Genomic DNA, 24,103 nt, shown 5'->3' on the forward strand with positions numbered 1-24,103 from the left:
TGCAAGGCAGCCTTTGGACTTGTTGACATGCACATTATATTCTCGCTGTGCTCCGTCCCACCAATTTTTCAATATCGTGGAGTGGGGTGCCTCATGCGCACTACCGGTCCAGTGGTTGATGTCTACCACTCCGTGCAATAAATGCAGGGCCACCTCGACCCTCTCTGCGCTAGCTAGCACTTCAGCAGCATGTGCAGTCCGCAGCTTACCTCACAAGCCCCGGGTTCTGAGCCCGAATATAGACCAAACTCTCCACTGGGCCCACCCCAAGCTCCCGACTCCAGCGTCGTCAAATGGGGTGGGGGGCGCGATGACATCCACCTCTAATACTGGGCCCACCGCCTTTATCTGTCCTCTGCAGGCCTCCGCAGTGCAGCCGCCTACTCAGACCACCCGCATAGCCTGCATTCTCCTTGGGCTGTATGCCGCGCCCCTAGGTCACTTGGTGCCTTCTGCAACCCGGGACAGTGAGGCGCAGATCCGCTAGGTGGCCGGCTGGTCTCACCAGCTGTCGCAGCTGACACAAGTGACCCGCGTCACTGATCAGCCCCACACTCGAGTCCGGGGCTTCACTTTCGTTTTGTCGCTCCTAGGCCCCTGTCTTCTGGCCGGTCTCTTTGGGCTTTGGGGCCGTGGCGGACCTCCAGTGTCCAGTCGCACGTTGCACCGTCGCCCCCAACAGTTCCCGGTATAGTGCAGTAAGGGTTTAGGATTACATGGGCTCAGGCGAGGAGCTCGCTTATTCAGCGGCCATCTCGCTTCCCGGCTAGCTCCGCCCCCCCTGACTACATTGCACTTTGGAGTGAATGCCTTGAAAAGTGTTTTGCTCGTCTTGGTGGCTTTTCTGATGGTATTTTACTTTGCTTTGACTGATGTGATGAGTAATCTGTGTGTTGTTTGGATTAACATCAGTATCAAGAGGTCCTTGACAGATCTGTTTTTCTTGGATTGTCTTTCCTGTGTGTGAATGGATTGTTTATTGTCAGCAAGATCTTTAGTATACAAGGGTAATGAAGTCTTCTGTTCGCACTTGTGTTTTGTAATAGGGACGTGGATGTTCAAATAGCTTTCCAAAAAATAGTTGAAGTTGGAATAGGACATGAAGTTGATGGGGTGAGAGAAGAGTTCAAGCATTAGGTTGTCCATGGAGAAGTCTTAGAAGGATCCGAAGGCTTGGTCTTCTGTTTTATGGTGACCTTGGTTTGTTGCTACTATGTTGGACGCTATGCTCCTTATCGCTCATACTGCCAATGGCCTGCATTTTTTTTTAATAGTTTTATTTAGTGCGAACTAGACCCGAAGTTATCTGGTGTCAGAGTGCTTTACATTAGCACCAGTTTCGTTACATATGGACACGTTTTTTTTTTTTGTTAGGCACGGGGAGATTACATAATTTGTCCAAAAACAAAGGATGATGTGCATCGTTGCAGAGACACAAACCAGGTTTCCAAGCTTTGATGTAGAATTCTCTAGTCGTAAGGCCACGTCCTCTCCCAATTGATTCTTGATACGTTTAACAATTTTATGGGAGATCTGAACTTGAAAATAAATCATCAGAAATCCCATATCATCACTTGCCGGCCCAAAAAGACCCGTTCGCGCACATTCAACATGCCGAGCCCAAGGACAAGAACCCAGGTGACCCCCTTGCAAAACCACATTGTTTTGTGATTGGCCATTTTGATGTCTCCTCAATGCGTTTTGGGCCCTTGCCTGTCGTGGGTACTTGACTCACCCACGCAAGTGAGGTACCATTTTATTAACTGGAGACCTGGGGGAACGCTGGGTGGTAGGAAATTTGTGGTTCCATGCAGATTAAAAAACTGTCCCACACAGAAATTTGAGTAAACAAATTTGATTTCTTCAGCTAAATTTGAGGTTTGCAGGGGATTATAGGTAGGAAAAAGTTGGGGGTCCACGCAAGCCATATCTTGCTGGACTCCCCTGAGTGTCTAGTTTTCAGAAATGTGTGGGTTTGGAAGGTTTCCCAGGATGCCGCCGAGCTCGGGCTAAAAACAAAGGTGACCTCCCTTGCAAAACCAGGTTGTTTTGTGATAGCTAATTTTGATGTCTCCTCAATACATTTTGGGCCCTTGCCTGTCGCGGTTAATTGACCCCATCCCCCCCGCAAGGGAGGTACCATTTTTATTGGTGAGACCTGGGGGAACGCTTGATGGTAGGAAATTTGTAGTTCAACATAGATTCCAGAACTTTCCATCTTAGAAATGTGAGGAAAATGTGTTTTTAACTAAATTTGAGGTTTGCAAGTGATTCTGGGTAACAGAACCTAGTGAGAGCCACAGAAGTCACCCCATCCTGGATTACCCTTGGTGTCTAGTTTTAAAAAATATTCAGGCTTGCTATGTTTCGCTAGGTGCCCGCTACGCTAGGACCCAAAATCCACAGGTAGGCACATTCCAAAATAAGTCAGTGCCTAGTGAGCTTTCTGCCGCCCTGGGGAGGGGGTAAATCGGAGGCCATTGCCCCGATATGCCCCAGTGGGAGGGGCAGGTATACTGTGGCTATTCTTTTGGGGTGTGGGGGCATTGGGATACCCACCCCTGCGTATAAAAAGCCATCATAATTGCTGGCACACAGTGGGCTCTCTGTCACCCTGGGGGGCTGATGAGGGGCTACTGCCCCCATCTGCCTCCCGGGGTTGGTGGGAGCATTGGCATGCCCATTCTGGGCAGCCCCCACTCTGAACTTTGGGGAAAAATCCCTGGGGGGACAGATTATGTGCTATTGCACCATCTGTCTCTGAGGGAGAGACAGAAAGACTGTCACATTTTTTATGGGGTGGGAGCATTGACATGCCCATTCTGGACAGCCCCCACCCCTAGCTATATATAAATAAAATCCCTGGTGCTTAGTGGGCTTTCTGTTCCCCCCCGGGGGGGCGGATCAGGGGCTATCTGCCTCCTGGGGGGCCAGCAAGTCCTTTGTTTTCTTTGGGGGGTAGGGTGGGGGGGGTATACTGCCCTGGAAAATGGTATAACTAAGGTAGGCTTAGCTAGTTAGATTGTCCAACTTGTCCGAATAGCTGACCAGTCACTGACCCAGCACACCCAATAGGCGATCGAAAGCAGAGGTGCTGGCGGAGCTCTCTGTCAGAAGATTCGGGAGCAGAGGTGCTGGCGGAGAACTCTGTCAGAAGATTCGATAACCCAATCGGGGTGCTGGGAAGGAGATCGATAACCCAATCTGAGGTAACAGGTTTTTAGGAACCCGTTTGGTGCCAGGGGATAACACCCGAAGACCTCTGAGTTCTCCCTGTTCTGGACCACAGAAACACGGAGTCTTCTAGTCGAGTCAGAGATCAAGTTTTATTGATAGCTACCAAGTAACAGGTGTCCTAGAAGCACGACAAACACGGGTCATGTGTTCTCAGGAGACTGTTCGTTTTTACAGAACCAGCCTTCTCCTTATATACAAAAATAATAGCTGCAAGCAAGAATTCTTGAGTTTATGATATGGCTATACACATATTTCTACAATAATACAAAAGAGCGAAGTCATGTAGGCAAGCCCGTATTTTAGATGTCCAATTCGTGATAGATTACCCAGCTAAGCCCGGAACTCCCATCAGATATCGATGAAACCCCAATAAAGGAAGGCACCTCCTAGTCATAAAACTGGCCATAAACAGGGAACAGGACAGGTGTGTGTTTGTAGAAAGCATGGTTTGTATGTAGTGAAATGGTTTGAGGAATGCTATGCATCGATGCTATTGCATTTGGCCACTGGGCGAGGTGTTGCCCAAACAGGTTTGGCTAAAGGCAATGGAGTCAGTTGGGACAGGTCAGGGGGAAGTCAGGGACGGAGGACGTGTCCTTTCAGATCAAGCTCGACCTTTAATTGACTTATCATGAGGGCAAGACGTAAGATGGATGTCGTTCACAAAATGGAGTCTAAGGGGTTGGGACGGAAACTACGATTTGGGGGTGTTGGCGACCCTCGATTCTGACGCAAATGCATAGAAATGGTGTCCTAATCATTATCGGTTCGCTGACACCAAATTCGTCATGGTACGTTGATATTTTGTGACACGGGTATTGGACCTCGATATCGGAACAACAACAGGGTCCAGATTTTCAGAACCACAGACCCTCCTTTTGCCCTTATGTAAGGCAATAATTCATGTTAATCTGAGTCCAAATCCGTACGAAGGAATTCGTGGAGATGCTGCTGTAACATCATTCTGTTGCTCAGTTCGTCCCTTGACACAGGCTTCCGTACACATGAGGTAGCACAGAGGCCACATAGTGCCGGAGCGCACTGTGCACATAGGCAGAACATAAACAGAAGTGTTAAGATCATCCCAATGAAGATCAGTGTTTTCCATCCCCAGGTGGCAATCAGTCCCCAGAACCACCCTAATAAGGACCAGTCCCCTTTTTCTACGTGAAGGGAACCAGATATCTCGTGTAACTTAGAGATGGCCTGGTACACTGTCGGTGCGTTATCAGGGATGAAAATGCAGCAACTGGATTGGATCACTCTACACACACCACCACGATCGGCGAGTATGATATCTAAGGCAACTCGGTTCTGAAGGGTCATAAGTCGATCCGACTGAAGTTCGGTCGTCAAGTTGCCAAGAGCTCCGGCCGTTGTACTCACGGCGGATTCAACTATCCTCGATAACTGGCGAATATTCCTGCTGTTCACCATAGGCCCCCAAAATGGCAGAAAACCCTTTGCGAAGTCAGTGAATTCCTGACCCGCGGTGTCGTCTCTACTCACGACACCTCTAGCTGTCCTTGTCCGATGGTAATCTGCTCTGGCCGTGTAGGTGGGAGGCAGCAGAAATGCGATAAAGCATGTACCTGAGAAGTCAGGGGGCAACCAGGTGCAAGCTTGGTCATGGCAGACGAAATACTTGCCTTTGGCTGCTAAGAGTATGGGGGAAGTTCGAGAAGCGAACACATAGGTTTCCGTGCACATACTCTTTCCTAATTGTGCTTTGGGATCCCTGCCGATACCTTGTAAACATAAGTGACCTCGGTTGGGTACTATCCAAACTGGGCGGGATTTCTTTGCTGTCTGGCTCTTACTCAGGTAAACCCCATATTTAGTTACGTTCCAACGAGTGTACGGAGGGAGTTCATCTTTGGGAATCGTAAGATAGGTGTCGAACTCTCTACTCATATTTCTTATCCCTGCTATTAGTGCCTTGTTACTGGAATCACTTTCAGTAGAACGTGTCGGGTATGGTTCTAGGGCGAATAGGAACATGGTCTGGAAAGCCCACAGAGAACCATAATAGCTGAATGGCAGGATGAAGTATGGGATACCCTTATCAGTCGTGTGTGGCATGAGTCCACATATCCAACAGTTTGATGTGTTCATGATGGACTGGTGTTGGTGTAGGAGTTGAATGAATGAGTTATTTACAAATTCGAGTCTTCTGGCAGATTCGTGTTCAGGTAGAGGGTGAAAGTAGTGTGGAGAGATAGTAGGAGGAGGCTGTGGCCGGGTGTCATTTGAAAAAGTAACTTGGAATACGAATAGAGTATAACCAGTCAAAAACATCGTTATGCTACACAACATTAAAATACATGTTATCAAAAACTTTCTTTTGGCCAGTACAGTGCATAATTGTCTTTCAAAGTTTGGGAGTCTGGTAGGTCTCTTTACCCTAGGAAACTCCATCCTCTAGTTGCTGCCCGCGGTGGTAGGTTGGTTCTCCCAGGGAGTGCGCTCTGTTCAGTCCGGGGTAACTCCCTTGGACCAACCAGAACCGTTGACCTAAACGTCCCCAGTTGCACTCCCCAGACTTCAACCGCGACCCTAGCAGCAGAACCGGATGGCGGTTCGAAAATCAAAAATGAGCTAGTTCCCTGGGACGAGAGAGCTGAAAAAAATCAAAAAATAGTTCTTGGGGGAAGGGAAATCACATTAGTTCGTTTTTATCTAGTTTCTTCGTTTAGTCCTTAAATTGTACCGTCGTTTTCCTGGCACGGTGTGGTCTTCAAACAATGTCTCAGGTTCGGTAGTGTCCAACTGTGTAGACTATGGCACAAATCCTTGTAAAATATGATCACTCTCTTTTTCGGTACCAGTTTCTTTTAGACGTGCATCGCTGAAAGGGATGAAACGAGGTATGGATTCTGTCTCAGAGTCGGCAATTCCTTCGTTGACCCACCGGTCGTATGGAAGGGGCAGAGGGACCCGTTTACAATGGGTCCCGTGCACCCAGTTCTTTTTGCCTTCCACCCGAACCGCTGATCTCGTGGAAAGAAGTACCAGGTAAGGTCCGGTCCACCTCGGCTGTCCGTTGTTTGTGCGCTGAAAATTCCGCACCAAGACCCATGAGCCGGGTGCGATGGAGTGACCTGGATCGTCAGAGGCTGGCGGAGAGGAACTGTGAACCTGTTGGTGTAAAACCCGCAATTTAGTTGTCAATTCACACAAATAATCAAGCAGTACGGGGTGCTCTATTTCGCTAAGTTTCTTTGGTCTTGGCACGCCCCAGACGTTGGCTGGGCGGCCAAACACTATCTCATGGGGGCTAAGTCCTAATCTGGAATGGACTGTCATTCTCGTTGACAAGAGTGCTAGAGGCAAGGCGTCAGGCCATTTAAGACCTGTGCTGGCTTGGATTTTGGCTAATTTGAGCTTCAAAGTGCCATTGTAGCACTCTACTAATCCAGCTGATTGGGGGTGATTCGCAGAGTGGAATTTTTGTTGGATGCCCAAACACTCACACACTCTCTTCATCACGCGTCCTACGAATTCACTTCCATTATCACTCCAGACGATTCTAGGCATGCCAAATCTCGGGAAGAACTCTTTGACAAGGGCTTTGGCAGTTGACAAGGCTGTATTGTCCTTAAGGGGGTACGCTTCCACCCACCTGGAGAAAGCGCAAACAACAACGAGCACATACTTCAGATTGTTGCATCTCTCCATGTGAATGAAATCGAGCTGCAAAACCTCGAACGGATACGTTGGAGGTGCAAAATGACCAGCTGGAGTTGGGGTTCCCCTACCGGGATTGTATTTCAAACACACCATACAGTTTCTGACCACATTCTCTGCATATTTCGGGATATTGCTATTTTGCCATACTGGGGCCAATACTTTACAGATTCCTCTCGAACTGATGTGTGCAAATCCGTGAGCCATTGTTACTACTGCAAGTACATAGGCGTTAGGCAATAACCATCGCTGGTGTTCTGACAATTCGACCCAACAACCATTCGCATCTAACCTACCCTTACTTTCTCTCCATTCATTCACCTCTTTCTCAGTTGCCTCGGCTTGTATAGATTTCACGCTCTCAATGGTGTCCTCACACATTCCTACATCAGTAATCCATCTAGCGGGACCTACAACATACATCCGACTCATTGTGTTCCTTGCAGTCTCTTTCGCAACCTCGTCTGCAAATGCATTCCCGCGGCCAACATCATCCTGAATCTTTTTGTGTGCACTGCATTTTATAATGCCAACTTGTAGTGGCAAGGTCAGTGACTGGAGGAGCTCATTAACTAGCTGACCATGTTGTATCTTTGCACCATGTGACGTAAGAAACCCACGTTCACGCCACAATCTCCCAAAACTGTGAGCCACACCAAAGGCGTATTGGCTGTCAGTGTACACATTCACTCGCTTTCCTTTCGCTAACACACATGCTCTGGTAAGCGCAATTAGTTCTGCAGCTTGTGCAGAATTATGGGAAATGCGCGCAGTCTCTATAATGGTGTGTAATGTCGTTACGGCATATGCTGCAGTCGTATCACCATTCGGCAGCTTGAAACATGAACCATCAACCCATAAAGTATCGTTGCATTCAGGAAGGGGAGTGTCCTGTAAGTCTACTCTCCCTTTTGTCTCTTCTTCTGTCCTAAAACAGCAGTCATGCCTATCAATCTCGTCTGTTCCTGTCGGAATGGGTAATAACGTTGCGGGGTTCAGTGTATCACACCTCTTTATGTGGATGTGACTTGCTAGCAGTGTAAGTTCGTAACTGGATAGTCGAGCGCTAGTAAGGTGTTGTGTCTTCGTCCTGTTTAGTAAAATGTCTACTGCATGCGGAACCATAACGATCAGAGTATTATTCATGACTAATCCAGCGGATTGTCGGATGCAGACAGCTGCTGCGGCGGTAGCCCTCAGACAACTTGGTAGGGCTTTAGCCACAGGGTCTAGAGTTGCCGAAAAATACGCGCCTGGGCGCTGTCTGTCCCCAAAATGTTGTGTTAAAACTGATAATGCACAACCTTCCTTCTCATGGACATATAATGTAAAAGGCTTACTGTAGTTGGGGTTTCCCAACACAGGAGCCGAACATAATGCATCGCGCAACTCGTGGAAACTCGTCTGGCAATCTTCAGACCAAGGCATAGGATTTGGCGTGTCTTTGCAGAGTAGTGCCAGCAAGGGTTTAGCTAGTAGTGAAAAATTCGGTATCCATTGTCTACAGTACGATGTAATGCCCAAGAAGGCTCGAACCTCTCTCTGTGTTCTTGGGGCACTCAGTTCCGCAATTGCCTGTATTCTTTCTGGTGCTTCCCTCCTTCGACAAGATGTGACCTAAGTAGGTTACTTCTTGTCGGCAAAATTGTAGTTTGGAGAGAGAGACTTTGTGCTTCATGTCACATAAGTGATGCAATAATGATAACGTAGCTTTTTTGCAAATCTCTTCAGTGTCTGCAGCGATCAGTAGATCGTCTACGTACTGAATCAAAGTTGAACCATTCGGTAGAACAATCGTGTCTAGTTGTGTTTTCAGGGCCTGACTGAATATTGATGGGCTTTCGCAGTAGCCTTGAGGAGCGCACTTGAAGCGGAAACTTCGTCCTCCTAAATTAAATCCGAAAATATCTCTACTCTCCTCAGCAATCGGGATGCTGAAGAAAGCGTTCTTCAGGTCGATCACCGAGAACCAATTTGCTGAAGCTGGAACCATTATCAATAAGGCAGTAATATCGGGGACAACTGGAAACTGTGGGATAACTATCTTGTTCACTTCTCTGAGGTCGATCACGAACCTATACACAGGGGGCTGTGAAGGATCGGTACGTTTTAAGGCCGGTAAAACTGGACTGTTACAAACATTTCCTGTTGTTTCTTCGATGACGTCTTTATCAATTAGGTCATAAACAATCGTCAATAACGCCTTTTCACATTCGCTGGATATTTTGTATTGGGGAATACGTGGTAACCTAACGTTGGCTTTCAACGTTATGACATACGGTGCTATCTCCAAACGACCTACATCATTAGAACCATTAGCCCAGAGTACATCAGGAAGACTCGACAATTCAGTTGCAATATTTTCTTTTGGCACATACATTGGAGAAATGACTTTCTTACCTAAAGTAAGTTGTACTCCCAATGGTGAACAGTACAAAGTCGCATATAACCTTTTTAGTAAATCCAAACCTAACAAATTTTCACCGCAACCTGTGGTAAGAATGAGGGGCGCCACTAATTCGCATGGGCCAATAGAAAGAGATACAGGACTGGAGATCGGGTTTCTAACAGGGGCGCCAGAGAAACCTACTGAAACATTCATTTCGCCGGACAAAGGTGCGCCAGGAAGTTTTGAGTGCATGATAGAACTTTTCGTAGCACCAGTATCCAGCAGAAATGGCTCTGACACTCCTGAGGTGATCACCTCGACATAAGGTCCATTCTGATCTACTGGAACTGAAACGACTCCCTCTCTTTGTCCATGGCTGTCCTAGCAATCGTTACCCTCATATTCATGTTCGGCGTAATAGTCGTCAGCATAGTACTGAGCTGACCTGGTCGATGCATTATTCTGTTGGTCGAAGATGTTCATCGAATTCTGAGGCGGAAAAGAAGTTGTATTCTGCGTGAAATTTCCACGGCCCCTACCTCTAGGGGCATGTTGAACACCTCTTCCCCTTACACCTGAAGCACCGCTCAGACGTCGCGCAAGAGCCGGACAATTACTTTTAAAGTGACCCTCTTCCTTGCAATACGCACATTGATTCGGGCCATAAGCAATACGCTGGTGGGAAAACTCGTTTCCCAGCGCGTTTCTCGAATACTGCTGTTGTGGTTGATAATTGGGCTGACTAGCCGTACGAGGCGGATAAGCTTGCTGGAGAAGAACTTTAGTTTTTAAATCTTTCGTCTTTTTGTCGACTTTATCTAGCTCGTCTTTGCGCCTATTTTCATAGTACTGGGCTGTAGCTAAAATTTGAGCTGACGTAGAGACAGCCCAAGCACTCTCTGAATCTTTTAGTTTATTACACAGTTCAGGGATTAAATTATGTACGAACTTGTCTACAAACAATCTTTGACCACCCTCGGTAGCCATATCCTGACCACTATGATCGGTGAAAGTCTCCTCAAATCGTGTGAAAAAGTCAGACACATTCTCATCTTTCTTCTGCTTGCACGCAGATAGCTTGTCCCAGTTTACGCGTACCTCGGGCATTATCGTTTTCATGTACGCGATAATTCGACCGGGAAGTTCAGCTATTAACGGCTCAGGTTTAGAACCACCAATTTGTCTAGCATCGATAGCGGCAATGTTCGCCCATGAGTCACCTAGTTCTTGGTCATGGTTCGTATGACGTATTTTGCTCCATAGAGGATGTGGAACAACGTTCCCAAACAGCATGTCTATGTCCGCTAAATTCATTATACATGAGCTCGCAGTTTGCGATAACTCCTTATAATACCCAGTCGGGTTTTTACGAGGATCAGGCAATGTCTGCTTGAGTGCTAAGACTTCGGATCGTTTCCAGGGGACATGTACCCATACACGCTGGAAATGAGGCAGAATTGGCGGTACTACATTCGCATCGCCTTCCCTCCAAACCGGGGGAACCTCTCTCATGGGGTACTGTCTCGCTCTTTTCCTACCTGATACGTCGTCTTCGTACAATGATCTAGAGACGTTTCCCTTACTCCTATAAGAGAGTAATAACTCTATCGCTTTCTCAACATCTCTGCCTATAATCATACCTTCGTGGAACTTAAAGCGTGTACGCCATAGTTCGTTCATTGTGTATGTCGGATCATTTGTCTCCAAATCTTCGCCCAAATATACACACATTTCTTCGAATACGTATCTCTGAGTGGGTGCATTCCATTGACGGAGACTTCCATAACAGACTGAACATCATATCTAACAGTATCCGTAATCCATTTACGGGCTAGTTCATCTAGCACTTTTCTTTCCTCGTAATCAGGCAGTTGACTACGTAACTGTCTATCTTCTGTTTTAGGGGTCGTTTTAGGCGACCCGAAGAAAGGTGACAGCAGACCAGTGACGGTACCTGTCACTCTTTGTCTAATAAAAGGAGAAGCTTGCGGAGGAGCAAGTGCATCGGAAAAAACAGGCTGAGGCAAAGAAGTAGAGGCAATAGTAGAGGAAGTCGAAACAGTGACAGACGTAGTATCATAGGGAACAGTTGGAGCTGTAGGCAAAGTGGTAGAAGTAGATGGAGTAGGTGGCAAAGATGGCGGCCCTTGAGAAGGCTGCGCCGGAGAAGTAGGAACCAGCTGAAGAGTAGCTGGCGTGTGTGCAAGAGCTGCGTTTCGTGCGCCGGGGCGTGGTATAGAAAAACGCTTTGGTGTTGTAGTAGCGTCTAACGCATACGGTGGAGGTGAGCTTAATAAGTGGGACATTAATGGGTCTTTCTCGGATCTTTCCTCTTGACCGTGTCCCTTATTTGGTAACATCGAGTAACATTTATCTACTGCTAGTTTCTTGCTCCGAAGTATTTGTTCGCTTTCTTGCTCTTCCTCGTTATCCCTGTATGCAACGGCAGCTTGCACCATTGACATACCTCTTTTATTCCTTTTTGCTAACTTTATTTCCTTCTGTTTGGCTTCTTTGCGCCATAAGCGAAAAGAGTCAAACATCGCCGGCCGGGCTTTTCTCTTAAATAATTTGACCTCTAGGTTATCTAATATTTCTGAGTCGAAACTACCATATTGGGGCCATTTTAAAACACCATCCTTGCGGGTGTATTTTATCCACACTTCATTATATGTGATAGGACCTACGCCGTGCTTTACGTAGAGCTCGTATGTCGGAGTTCCAATCGGAGGAACCGGACAGGAATCCTCTAATCGGGAGTCCTTACTACAACCAAGACAAAACAAGTTTCCAAGTCTGCTAAAACCAGGCATCTTTGCTCACTAGTCTAGCTTCAAACTTCAAAGGATTATCGGTTACGATATTTCTTGTGAAAACACAAGTCCTTCGGCTTTGGGGCTTGCAAGTACCAAATCAAGGCGTATCTCAAGGATACCAAAAACTAAGGACAAACTAAGGACTGGGAGACGCTCCACTTATACTTAACTGAAGTATTTGAAGATCGGTGACGTCGCTAGAAGACTCGTCTATCGTTTCGCTCTACCAAGGATCACTGGGTCCAAAACAAGGCGATAGTCAGGGCAGCAGTCCTTCGTAGCCGTCGGGACGTGGGGAACCTCGCAGCAAAGACCTTCGGAACCACCTCGACATACAGGGGTCGCTGAAGTGGCTGGCCGTCCTCCGGAATTTTCACACGAAGCTCCTCACGAACATCTGGCTTGGACCGTCGCCGCTTGATACCGCCCCGAGTTGGGCGCCAACTGAGGTAACGGGTTTTTAGGAACCCGTTTGGTGCCAGGGGATAACACCCGAAGACCTCTGAGTTCTCCCTGTTCCGGACCACAGAAACACAGAGTCTTCTAGTCGAGTCAGAGATCAAGTTTTATTGATAGCTACCAAGTAACAGGTGTCCTAGAAGCACGACAAACACGGGTCATGTGTTCTCAGGAGACTGTTCATTTTTACAGAACCAGCCTTCTCCTTATATACAAAAATAATAGCTGCAAGCAAGAATTCTTGAGTTTATGATATGGCTATACACATATTTCTACAATAATACAAAAGAGCGAAGTCATGTAGGCAAGCCCGTATTTTAGACGTCCAATTCGTGATAGATTACCCAGCTAAGCCCGGAACTCCCATCAGATATCGATGAAACCCCAATAAAGGAAGGCACCTCCTAGTCATAAAACTGGCCATAAACAGGGAACAGGACAGGTGTGTGTTTGTAGAAAGCATGGTTTGTATGTAGTGAAATGGTTTGAGGAATGCTATGCATCGATGCTATCGCATTTGGCCACTGGGCGAGGGGTTGCCCAAACAGGTTTGGCTAAAGGCAATGGAGTCAGTTGGGACAGGTCAGGGGGAAGTCAGGGACGGAGGACGTGTCCTTTCAGATCAAGCTCGACCTTTAATTGACTTATCATGAGGGCAAGACGTAAGATGGATGTCGTTCACAAAATGGAGTCTAAGGGGTTGGGACGATAACTACGATTTGGGGGTGTTGGCGACCCTCGATTCTGACGCAAATGCATAGAAATGGTGTCCTAATCATTATCGGTTCGCTGACACCAAATTCGTCATGGTACGTTGATATTTTGTGACACGGGTATTGGACCTCGATATCGGAACAACAACAGGGTCCAGATTTTCAGAACCACAGACCCTCCTTTTGCCCTTATGTAAGGCAATAATTCATGTTAATCTGAGTCCAAATCCGTATGAAGGAATTCGTGGAGATGCTGCTGTAACATCATTCTGTTGCTCAGTTCGTCCCTTGACACAGGCTTCCGTACACATGAGGTAGCACAGAGGCCACATAGTGCCGGAGCGCACTGTACACATAGGCAGAACATAAACAGAAGTGTTAAGATCATCCCAATGAAGATCAGTGTTTTCCATCCCCAGGTGGCAATCAGTCCCCAGAACCACCCTAATAAGGACCAGTCCCCTTTTTCTACGTGAAGGGAACCAGATATCTTGTGTAACTTAGAGATGGCCTGGTACACTGTCGGTGCGTTATCAGGGATGAAAATGCAGCAACTGGATTGGATCACTCTACACACACCACCACGATCGGCGAGTATGATATCTAAGGCAACTCGGTTCTGAAGGGTCATAAGTCGATCCGACTGAAGTTCGGTCGTCAAGTTGCCAAGAGCTCCGGCCGTTGTACTCACGGCGGATTCAACTATCCTCGATAACTGGCGAATATTCCTGCTGTTCACCATAGGCCCCCAAAATGGCAGAAAACCCTTTGCGAAGTCAGTGAATTCCTGACCCGCGGTGTCGTCTCTACTCACGACACCTCTAGCTGTCCTTGTCCGATGGTAATCTGCTCTGGCCGTGTAGGTGGGAGGCAGCAGAAATGCGATAAAGCATGTACCTGAGAAGTCAGGGGGCAACCAGGTGCAAGCTTGGTCATGGCAGACGAAATACGTGCCTTTGGCTGCTAAGAGTATGGGGGAAGTTCGAGAAGCGAACACATAGGTTTCCGTGCACATACTCTTTCCTAATTGTGCTTTGGGATCCCTGCCGATACCTTGTAAACATAAGTGACCTCGGTTGGGTACTATCCAAACTGGGCGGGATTTCTTTGCTGTCTGGCTCTTACTCAGGTAAACCCCATATTTAGTTACGTTCCAACGAGTGTACGGAGGGAGTTCATCTTTGGGAATCGTAAGATAGGTGTCGAACTCTCTACTCATATTTCTTATCCCTGCTATTAGTGCCTTGTTACTGGAATCACTTTCAGTAGAACGTGTCGGGTATGGTTCTAGGGCGAATAGGAACATGGTCTGGAAAGCCCACAGAGAACCATAATAGCTGAATGGCAGGATGAAGTATGGGATACCCTTATCAGTCGTGTGTGGCATGAGTCCACATATCCAACAGTTCGATGTGTTCATGATGGACTGGTGTTGGTGTAGGAGTTGAATGAATGAGTTATTTACAAATTCGAGTCTTCTGGCAGATTCGTGTTCAGGTAGAGGGTGAAAGTAGTGTGGAGAGATAGTAGGAGGAGGCTGTGGCCGGGTGTCATTTGAAAAAGTAACTTGGAATACGAATAGAGTATAACCAGTCAAAAATATCGTTATGCTACACAACATTAAAATACATGTTATCAAAAACTTTCTTTTGGCCAGTACAGTGCATAATTGTCTTTCAAAGTTTGGGAGTCTGGTAGGTCTCTTTACCCTAGGAAACTCCATCCTCTAGTTGCTGCCCGCGGTGGTAGGTTGGTTCTCCCAGGGAGTGCGCTCTGTTCAGTCCGGGGTAACTCCCTTGGACCAACCAGAACCGTTGACCTAAACGTCCCCAGTTGCACTCCCCAGACTTCAACCGCGACCCTAGCAGCAGAACCGGATGGCGGTTCGAAAATCAAAAATGAGCTAGTTCCCTGGGACGAGAGAGCTGAAAAAAATCAAAAAATAGTTCTTGGGGGAAGGGAAATCACATTAGTTCGTTTTTATCTAGTTTCTTCGTTTAGTCCTTAAATTGTACCGTCGTTTTCCTGGCACGGTGTGGTCTTCAAACAATGTCTCAGGTTCGGTAGTGTCCAACTGTGTAGACTATGGCACAAATCCTTGTAAAATATGATCACTCTCTTTTTCGGTACCAGTTTCTTTTAGACGTGCATCGCTGAAAGGGATGAAACGAGGTATGGATTCTGTCTCAGAGTCGGCAATTCCTTCGTTGACCCACCGGTCGTATGGAAGGGGCAGAGGGACCCGTTTACAATGGGTCCCGTGCACCCAGTTCTTTTTGCCTTCCACCCGAACCGCTGATCTCGTGGAAAGAAGTACCAGGTAAGGTCCGGTCCACCTCGGCTGTCCGTTGTTTGTGCGCTGAAAATTCCGCACCAAGACCCATGAGCCGGGTGCGATGGAGTGACCTGGATCGTCAGAGGCTGGCGGAGAGGAACTGTGAACCTGTTGGTGTAAAACCCGCAATTTAGTTGTCAATTCACACAAATAATCAAGCAGTACGGGGTGCTCTATTTCGCTAAGTTTCTTTGGTCTTGGCACGCCCCAGACGTTGGCTGGGCGGCCAAACACTATCTCATGGGGGCTAAGTCCTAATCTGGAATGGACTGTCATTCTCGTTGACAAGAGTGCTAGAGGCAAGGCGTCAGGCCATTTAAGACCTGTGCTGGCTTGGATTTTGGCTAATTTGAGCTTCAAAGTGCCATTGTAGCACTCTACTAATCCAGCTGATTGGGGGTGATTCGCAGAGTGGAATTTTTGTTGGATGCCCAAACACTCACACACTCTCTTCATCACGCGTCCTACGAATTCACTTCCATTATCACTCCAGACGATTCTAGGCATGCCAAATCTCGGGAAGAACTCTTTGACAAGGGCTTTGGCAGTTGACAAGGCTGTATTGTCCTTAAGGGGGTACGCTTCCACCCACCTGGAGAAAGCGCAAACAACAACGAGCACATACTTCAGATTGTTGCATCTCTCCATGTGAATGAAATCGAGCTGCAAAACCTCGAACGGATACGTTGGAGGTGCAAAATGACCAGCTGGAGTTGGGGTTCCCCTACCGGGATTGTATTTCAAACACACCATACAGTTTCTGACCACATTCTCTGCATATTTCGGGATATTGCTATTTTGCCATACTGGGGCCAATACTTTACAGATTCCTCTCGAACTGATGTGTGCAAATCCGTGAGCCATTGTTACTACTGCAAGTACATAGGCGTTAGGCAATAACCATCGCTGGTGTTCTGACAATTCGACCCAACAACCATTCGCATCTAACCTACCCTTACTTTCTCTCCATTCATTCACCTCTTTCTCAGTTGCCTCGGCTTGTATAGATTTCACGCTCTCAATGGTGTCCTCACACATTCCTACATCAGTAATCCATCTAGCGGGACCTACAACATACATCCGACTCATTGTGTTCCTTGCAGTCTCTTTCGCAACCTCGTCTGCAAATGCATTCCCGCGGCCAACATCATCCTGAATCTTTTTGTGTGCACTGCATTTTATAATGCCAACTTGTAGTGGCAAGGTCAGTGACTGGAGGAGCTCATTAACTAGCTGACCATGTTGTATCTTTGCACCATGTGACGTAAGAAACCCACGTTCACGCCACAATCTCCCAAAACTGTGAGCCACACCAAAGGCGTATTGGCTGTCAGTGTACACATTCACTCGCTTTCCTTTCGCTAACACACATGCTCTGGTAAGCGCAATTAGTTCTGCAGCTTGTGCAGAATTATGGGAAATGCGCGCAGTCTCTATAATGGTGTGTAATGTCGTTATGGCATATGCTGCAGTCGTATCACCATTCGGCAGCTTGAAACATGAACCATCAACCCATAAAGTATCGTTGCATTCAGGAAGGGGAGTGTCCTGTAAGTCTACTCTCCCTTTTGTCTCTTCTTCTGTCCTAAAACAGCAGTCATGCCTATCAATCTCGTCTGTTCCTGTCGGAATGGGTAATAACGTTGCGGGGTTCAGTGTATCACACCTCTTTATGTGGATGTGACTTGCTAGCAGTGTAAGTTCTTAACTGGATAGTCGAGCGCTAGTAAGGTGTTGTGTCTTCGACCTGTTTAGTAAAATGTCTACTGCATGCGGAACCATAACGATCAGAGTATTATTCATGACTAATCCAGCGGATTGTCGGATGCAGACAGCTGCTGCGGCGGTAGCCCTCAGACAACTTGGTAGGGCTTTAGCCACAGGGTCTAGAGTTGCCGAAAAATACGCGCATGGGCGCTGTCTGTCCCCAAAATGTTGTGTTAAAACTGATAATGCACAACCTTCCTTCTCATGGACATATAATGTAAAAGGCTTACTGTAGTTGGGGTTTCCCAACACAGGAGCCGAACATAATGCATCGCGCAACTCGTGGAAACTCGTCTGGCAATCTTCAGACCAAGGCATAGGATTTGGCGTGTCTTTGCAGAGTAGTGCCAGCAAGGGTTTAGCTAGTAGTGAAAAATTCGGTATCCATTGTCTACAGTACGATGTAATGCCCAAGAAGGCTCGAACCTCTCTCTGTGTTCTTGGGGCACTCAGTTCCGCAATTGCCTGTATTCTTTCTGGTGCTTCCCTCCTTCGACAAGATGTGACCTAAGTAGGTTACTTCTTGTCGGCAAAATTGTAGTTTGGAGAGAGAGACTTTGTGCTTCATGTCACATAAGTGATGCAATAATGATAACGTAGCTTTTTTGCAAATCTCTTCAGTGTCTGCAGCGATCAGTAGATCGTCTACGTACTGAATCAAAGTTGAACCATTCGGTAGAACAATCGTGTCTAGTTGTGTTTTCAGGGCCTGACTGAATATTGATGGGCTTTCGCAGTAGCCTTGAGGAGCGCACTTGAAGCGGAAACTTCGTCCTCAACGTCGCGCAAGAGCCGGACAATTACTTTTAAAGTGACCCTCTTCCTTGCAATACGCACATTGATTCGGGCCATAAGCAATACGCTGGTGGGAAAACTCGTTTCCCAGCGCGTTTCTCGAATACTGCTGTTGTGGTTGATAATTGGGCTGACTAGCCGTACGAGGCGGATAAGCTTGCTGGAGAAGAACTTTAGTTTTTAAATCTTTCGTCTTTTTGTCGACTTTATCTAGCTCGTCTTTGCGCCTATTTTCATAGTACTGGGCTGTAGCTAAAATTTGAGCTGACGTAGAGACAGCCCAAGCACTCTCTGAATCTTTTAGTTTATTACACAGTTCAGGGATTAAATTATGTACGAACTTGTCTACAAACAATCTTTGACCACCCTCGGTAGCCATATCCTGACCACTATGATCGGTGAAAGTCTCCTCAAATCGTGTGAAAAAGTCAGACACATTCTCATCTTTCTTCTGCTTGCACGCAGATAGCTTGTCCCAGTTTACGCGTACCTCGGGCATTATCGTTTTCATGTACGCGATAATTCGACCGGGAAGTTCAGCTATTAACGGCTCAGGTTTAGAACCACCAATTTGTCTAGCATCGATAGCGGCAATGTTCGCCCATGAGTCACCTAGTTCTTGGTCATGGTTCGTATGACGTATTTTGCTCCATAGAGGATGTGGAACAACGTTCCCAAACAGCATGTCTATGTCCGCTAAATTCATTATACATGAGCTCGCAGTTTGCGATAACTCCTTATAATACCCAGTCGGGTTTTTACGAGGATCAGGCAATGTCTGCTTGAGTGCTAAGACTTCGGATCGTTTCCAGGGGACATTTACCCATACACGCTGGAAATGAGGCAGAATTGGCGGTACTATATTCGCATCGCCTTCCCTCCAAACCGGGGGAACCTCTCTCATGGGGTACTGTCTCGCTCTTTTCGTACCTGATACGTCGTCTTCGTACAATGATCTAGAGACGTTTCCCTTACTCCTATAAGAGAGTAATAACTCTATCGCTTTCTCAACATCTCTGCCTATAATCATACCTTCGTGGAACTTAAAGCGTGTACGCCATAGTTCGTTCATTGTGTATGTCGGATCATTTGTCTCCAAATCTTCGCCCAAATATACACACATTTCTTCGAATACGTATCTCTGAGTGGGTGCATTCCTTTGACGGAAGACTTCCATAACAGACTGAACATCATATCTAACAGTATCCGTAATCCATTTACGGGCTAGTTCATCTAGCACTTTTCTTTCCTCGTAATCAGGCAGTTGACTACGTAACTGTCTATCTTCTGTTTTAGGGGTCGTTTTAGGCGACCCGAAGAAAGGTGAAAGCAGACCAGTGACGGTACCTGTCACTCTTTGTCTAATAGAAGGAGAAGCTTGCGGAGGAGCAAGTGCATCGGAAAAAACAGGCTGAGGCAAAGAAGTAGAGGCAATAGTAGAGGAAGTCGAAACAGTGACAGACGTAGTATCATAGGGAACAGTTGGAGCTGTAGGCAAAGTGGTAGAAGTAGATGGAGTAGGTGGCAAAGATGGCGGCCCTTGAGAAGGCTGCGCCGGAGAAGTAGGAACCAGCTGAAGAGTAGCTGGCGTGTGTGCAAGAGCTGCGTTTCGTGCGCCGGGGCGTGGTATAGAAAAACGCTTTGGTGTTGTAGTAGCGTCTAACGCATACGGTGGAGGTGAGCTTAATAAGTGGGACATTAATGGGTCTTTCTCGGATCTTTCCTCTTGACCGTGTCCCTTATTTGGTAACATCGAGTAACATTTATCTACTGCTAGTTTCTTGCTCCGAAGTATTTGTTCGCTTTCTTGCTCTTCCTCGTTATCCCTGTATGCAACGGCAGCTTGCACCATTGACATACCTCTTTTATTCCTTTTTGCTAACTTTATTTCCTTCTGTTTGGCTTCTTTGCGCCATAAGCGAAAAGAGTCAAACATCGCCGGCCGGGCTTTTCTCTTAAATAATTTGACCTCTAGGTTATCTAATATTTCTGAGTCGAAACTACCATATTGGGGCCATTTTAAAACACCATCCTTGCGGGTGTATTTTATCCACACTTCATTATATGTGATAGGACCTACGCCGTGCTTTACGTAGAGCTCGTATGTCGGAGTTCCAATCGGAGGAACCGGACAGGAATCCTCTAATCGGGAGTCCTTACTACAACCAAGACAAAACAAGTTTCCAAGTCTGCTAAAACCAGGCATCTTTGCTCACTAGTCTAGCTTCAAACTTCAAAGGATTATCGGTTACGATATTTCTTGTGAAAACACAAGTCCTTCGGCTTTGGGGCTTGCAAGTACCAAATCAAGGCGTATCTCAAGGATACCAAAAACTAAGGACAAACTAAGGACTGGGAGACGCTCCACTTATACTTAACTGAAGTATTTGAAGATCGGTGACGTCGCTAGAAGACTCGTCTATCGTTTCGCTCTACCAAGGATCACTGGGTCCAAAACAAGGCGATAGTCAGGGCAGCAGTCCTTCGTAGCCGTCGGGACGTGGGGAACCTCGCAGCAAAGACCTTCGGAACCACGTCGACATACAGGGGTCGCTGAAGTGGCTGGCCGTCCTCCGGAATTTTCACACGAAGCTCCTCACGAACATCTGGCTTGGACCGTCGCCGCTTGATACCGCCCCGAGTTGGGCGCCAACTGAGGTAACGGGTTTTTAGGAACCCGTTTGGTGCCAGGGGATAACACCCGAAGACCTCTGAGTTCTCCCTGTTCCGGACCACAGAAACACAGAGTCTTCTAGTCGAGTCAGAGATCAAGTTTTATTGATAGCTACCAAGTAACAGGTGTCCTAGAAGCACGACAAACACGGGTCATGTGTTCTCAGAAGACTGTTCGTTTTTACAGAACCAGCCTTCTCCTTATATACAAAAATAATAGCTGCAAGCAAGAATTCTTGAGTTTATGATATGGCTATACACATATTTCTACAATAATACAAAAGAGCTAAGTCATGTAGGCAAGCCCGTATTTTAGACGTCCAATTCGTGATAGATTACCCAGCTAAGCCCGGAACTCCCATCAGATATCGATGAAACCCCAATAAAGGAAGGCACCTCCTAGTCATAAAACTGGCCATAAACAGGGAACAGGACAGGTGTGTGTTTGTAGAAAGCATGGTTTGTATGTAGTGAAATGGTTTGAGGAATGCTATGCATCGATGCTATCGCATTTGGCCACTGGGCGAGGGGTTGCCCAAACAGGTTTGGCTAAAGGCAATGGAGTCAGTTGGGACAGGTCAGGGGGAAGTCAGGGACGGAGGACGTGTCCTTTCAGATCAAGCTCGACCTTTAATTGACTTATCATGAGGGCAAGACGTAAGATGGATGTCGTTCACAAAATGGAGTCTAAGGGGTTGGGACGATAACTACGATTTGGGGGTGTTGGCGACCCTCGATTCTGACGCAAATGCATAGAAATGGTGTCCTAATCATTATCGGTTCGCTGACACCAAATTCGTCATGGTACGTTGATATTTTGTGACACGGGTATTGGACCTCGATATCGGAACAACAACAGGGTCCAGATTTTCAGAACCACAAATCGGGGTTCCTGAGGGAGAAGATTCGCTAACCGAATCGGGGTCCGAATGTTAGCTGCAGAGAGGGGTATCATGCTGGCATTGCACTTTAGCTGTGGGTGCCGGTTTTGACCTGCGGTGGTTCTGTTCTGATTCAATTTGGTCCGTACTTATCCTGATTCTGGTCTGCAGCTGTTCTACCCTGTTGGCACCTGCACTATCAGGGGTCCTGTCCTTTATCCCAGCCCGTGTCCAGGGTTGGTCTTCACACCATTTTAGGTAAATATAAAGCTGCATGGGTATGTCATTGTGCTGCTTCCCTCTTCTTACCCTTCCTATGTCTCAATGCTTAAAGAATGTTTCATGATATTTTCACATCATCTTGCTTTGATTATATTCTTTCTAATTGATCTAGCTCTGATTGATTTAGTATGGACTCTAACATTTAAGAAAATATTTAGGTAAAGTGTTTAAATCTTTCCCGAGTCTGTGGTTATTTATGAGTGCAAATGTTTATTTACTACCTATTTTCTTGCTAACTCCCTTGATAGGACTCTAGGTACCAGTGACAAGGATCAGTAAGTCAAGGTATAGGTCCTAAAAAGGTTAATTAAATCAATGGTTTGGCATAGGTTTACCTGTTCAAAGTGTGCATGTTTTTATGGGCCCAGGTGAGTATGGTAAAATCCTGAGCAGGTGAACCTGCACTCTATCAGTATTTCTTTTGGTAGCAGAGCTATGGTTAGGGTTTAGTTAAGACAGGTAGTTAGTCATTTTAGGATTATTGACTAGTATTTGATTTATGTATTAACCAAAATTGTTTGTACCTGTTATATATTTGTTTTGGAATCCCCGGGGGCAGAATAGTGGGTGGTAAATGGAAGCCACTTTGCATTGAGGTCACTTGCCTAAGGAAGTAAGTGCATGGTTAGGTAAAACTGGAAGCACTGATTAGGGATTTTCTGTATAAATGTGTGAATAAATGATAGCAAGGAAGTTCGTTGGTGAAACTTAGGCCTTATATGACCTAGAAAGGGTAAGCCTGAGGGAGTAACAGATTCTCTAATGCTTGTATGAAGAGTAGGCGGAAGGGATCTACTCGTAGTGTATGAAGAGTAAGCAGAAGGGATTTACTCGCAGTAAAATAAATCATCTTTCCTTTGTATTTAGTCACATAGGCGCAGTAAATGTTTTTACGTTGTTAAATAATAAGTATTGCATTTAAAGTGAGAAGAAATAAGTTTCTCGTATTACCTTGCAAAAGAGGGAGTCAGTTGCGGAGCTGCGCTGACGCCACTCAGAGCCACGCTGTTATTGGTTGAGACAGCGGGTGTGTAGCTGAGGTAATTGTAAAGGAGGGGTGAGTGCAGGAGCGGGGGAACTTGTCTCATGAGAAAAGCCGCGCAATCATTGGTCAAAAGTAATTTGAATTCAAATCACTGATTGGTTCTCGAAAATAAGAAACGCGCTGGTATTGGTGAAGCATTTAGTAAACAATTGAGTGTAGCTGCATATTAAATCTATTGGTGCAAATTATATGTGGCATTTAGATCCAACAGTTATAGGAAATAAACCCGATAGGAGGTACTTAGGTTTTGCGCACGAGCAGTACATAAGGGGAAGACCTTATATCATGTACGGAGGAGAGAGAAAAATGTCGCTATTTAAAAGAATTAAGAATTTCTTTAAAAAGGACAAAATAATTAAAAATCTAGAGAAGTGATTATTATTCCTCCACCAAATATGCCCGCATCATACATGATGGTAGAAAAGAGCTACCACACCTGTGTGTGATTAGAGAATTGGACAGAGTAAACAAAAGATGATGGTGTTTTGGCATTTCCAGAACATGGTACCTTTAATGGTAGAGTTTTGTACAATTCGAGAACACGCATGAATGAATTAGATCCCAGACCTAGATTAACTCAGTACAAAGCATTAGAGGAATGGGAGACTGAGGCTTTCGAGTGAGATAGACCCAGAAGCGACAGAAATCGGAGTACATTTTATCCCAGATTTCCTAAAGAGACAAGAGATAAACAAATGAATCATTGGAGACAGTCTATGTTAGTAGAAGGATTATATCCTGTAAGGACTTTAGAGGAAGCATCACGAAGCAAATGCACAGAGAAAATGAAAAATGTAATGATTAGTGGTGAATCAGATGATGACTATTTAGAGGATTATTTAATGAAAAGTCCGCCACCTTACCCTGAAGTTAACCCTAGCTCCCCGTTTTTGAAACCACCTTTGGTTCCACAAGTACTGCCTGAAACTTTGTTAGAAAAAGTGCTACAGGAAAGGGAACGAGAAGCCATAAATAAACAGAGAAGCTAATTAATTCAGAAAATGTCACAGTTAAATGTGAGTCC

General features: G+C 46.2%; 1 protein-coding gene across 2 annotated transcripts in view; it reads right to left on the bottom strand.

Annotated features, from left to right (window-relative positions):
- TNNI3K (TNNI3 interacting kinase) overlaps positions 1-24,103 on the bottom strand; it is a 2,668,544-nt gene that overhangs the window by 1,754,089 nt on the left and 890,352 nt on the right. The gene's annotated exons all lie outside the window — the stretch shown is intronic.

This window comes from Lissotriton helveticus, chromosome 1_2 (genome assembly GCF_964261635.1).
Source record: "Lissotriton helveticus chromosome 1_2, aLisHel1.1, whole genome shotgun sequence".
Classification (NCBI taxonomy): Eukaryota; Metazoa; Chordata; class Amphibia; order Caudata; family Salamandridae; genus Lissotriton; species Lissotriton helveticus.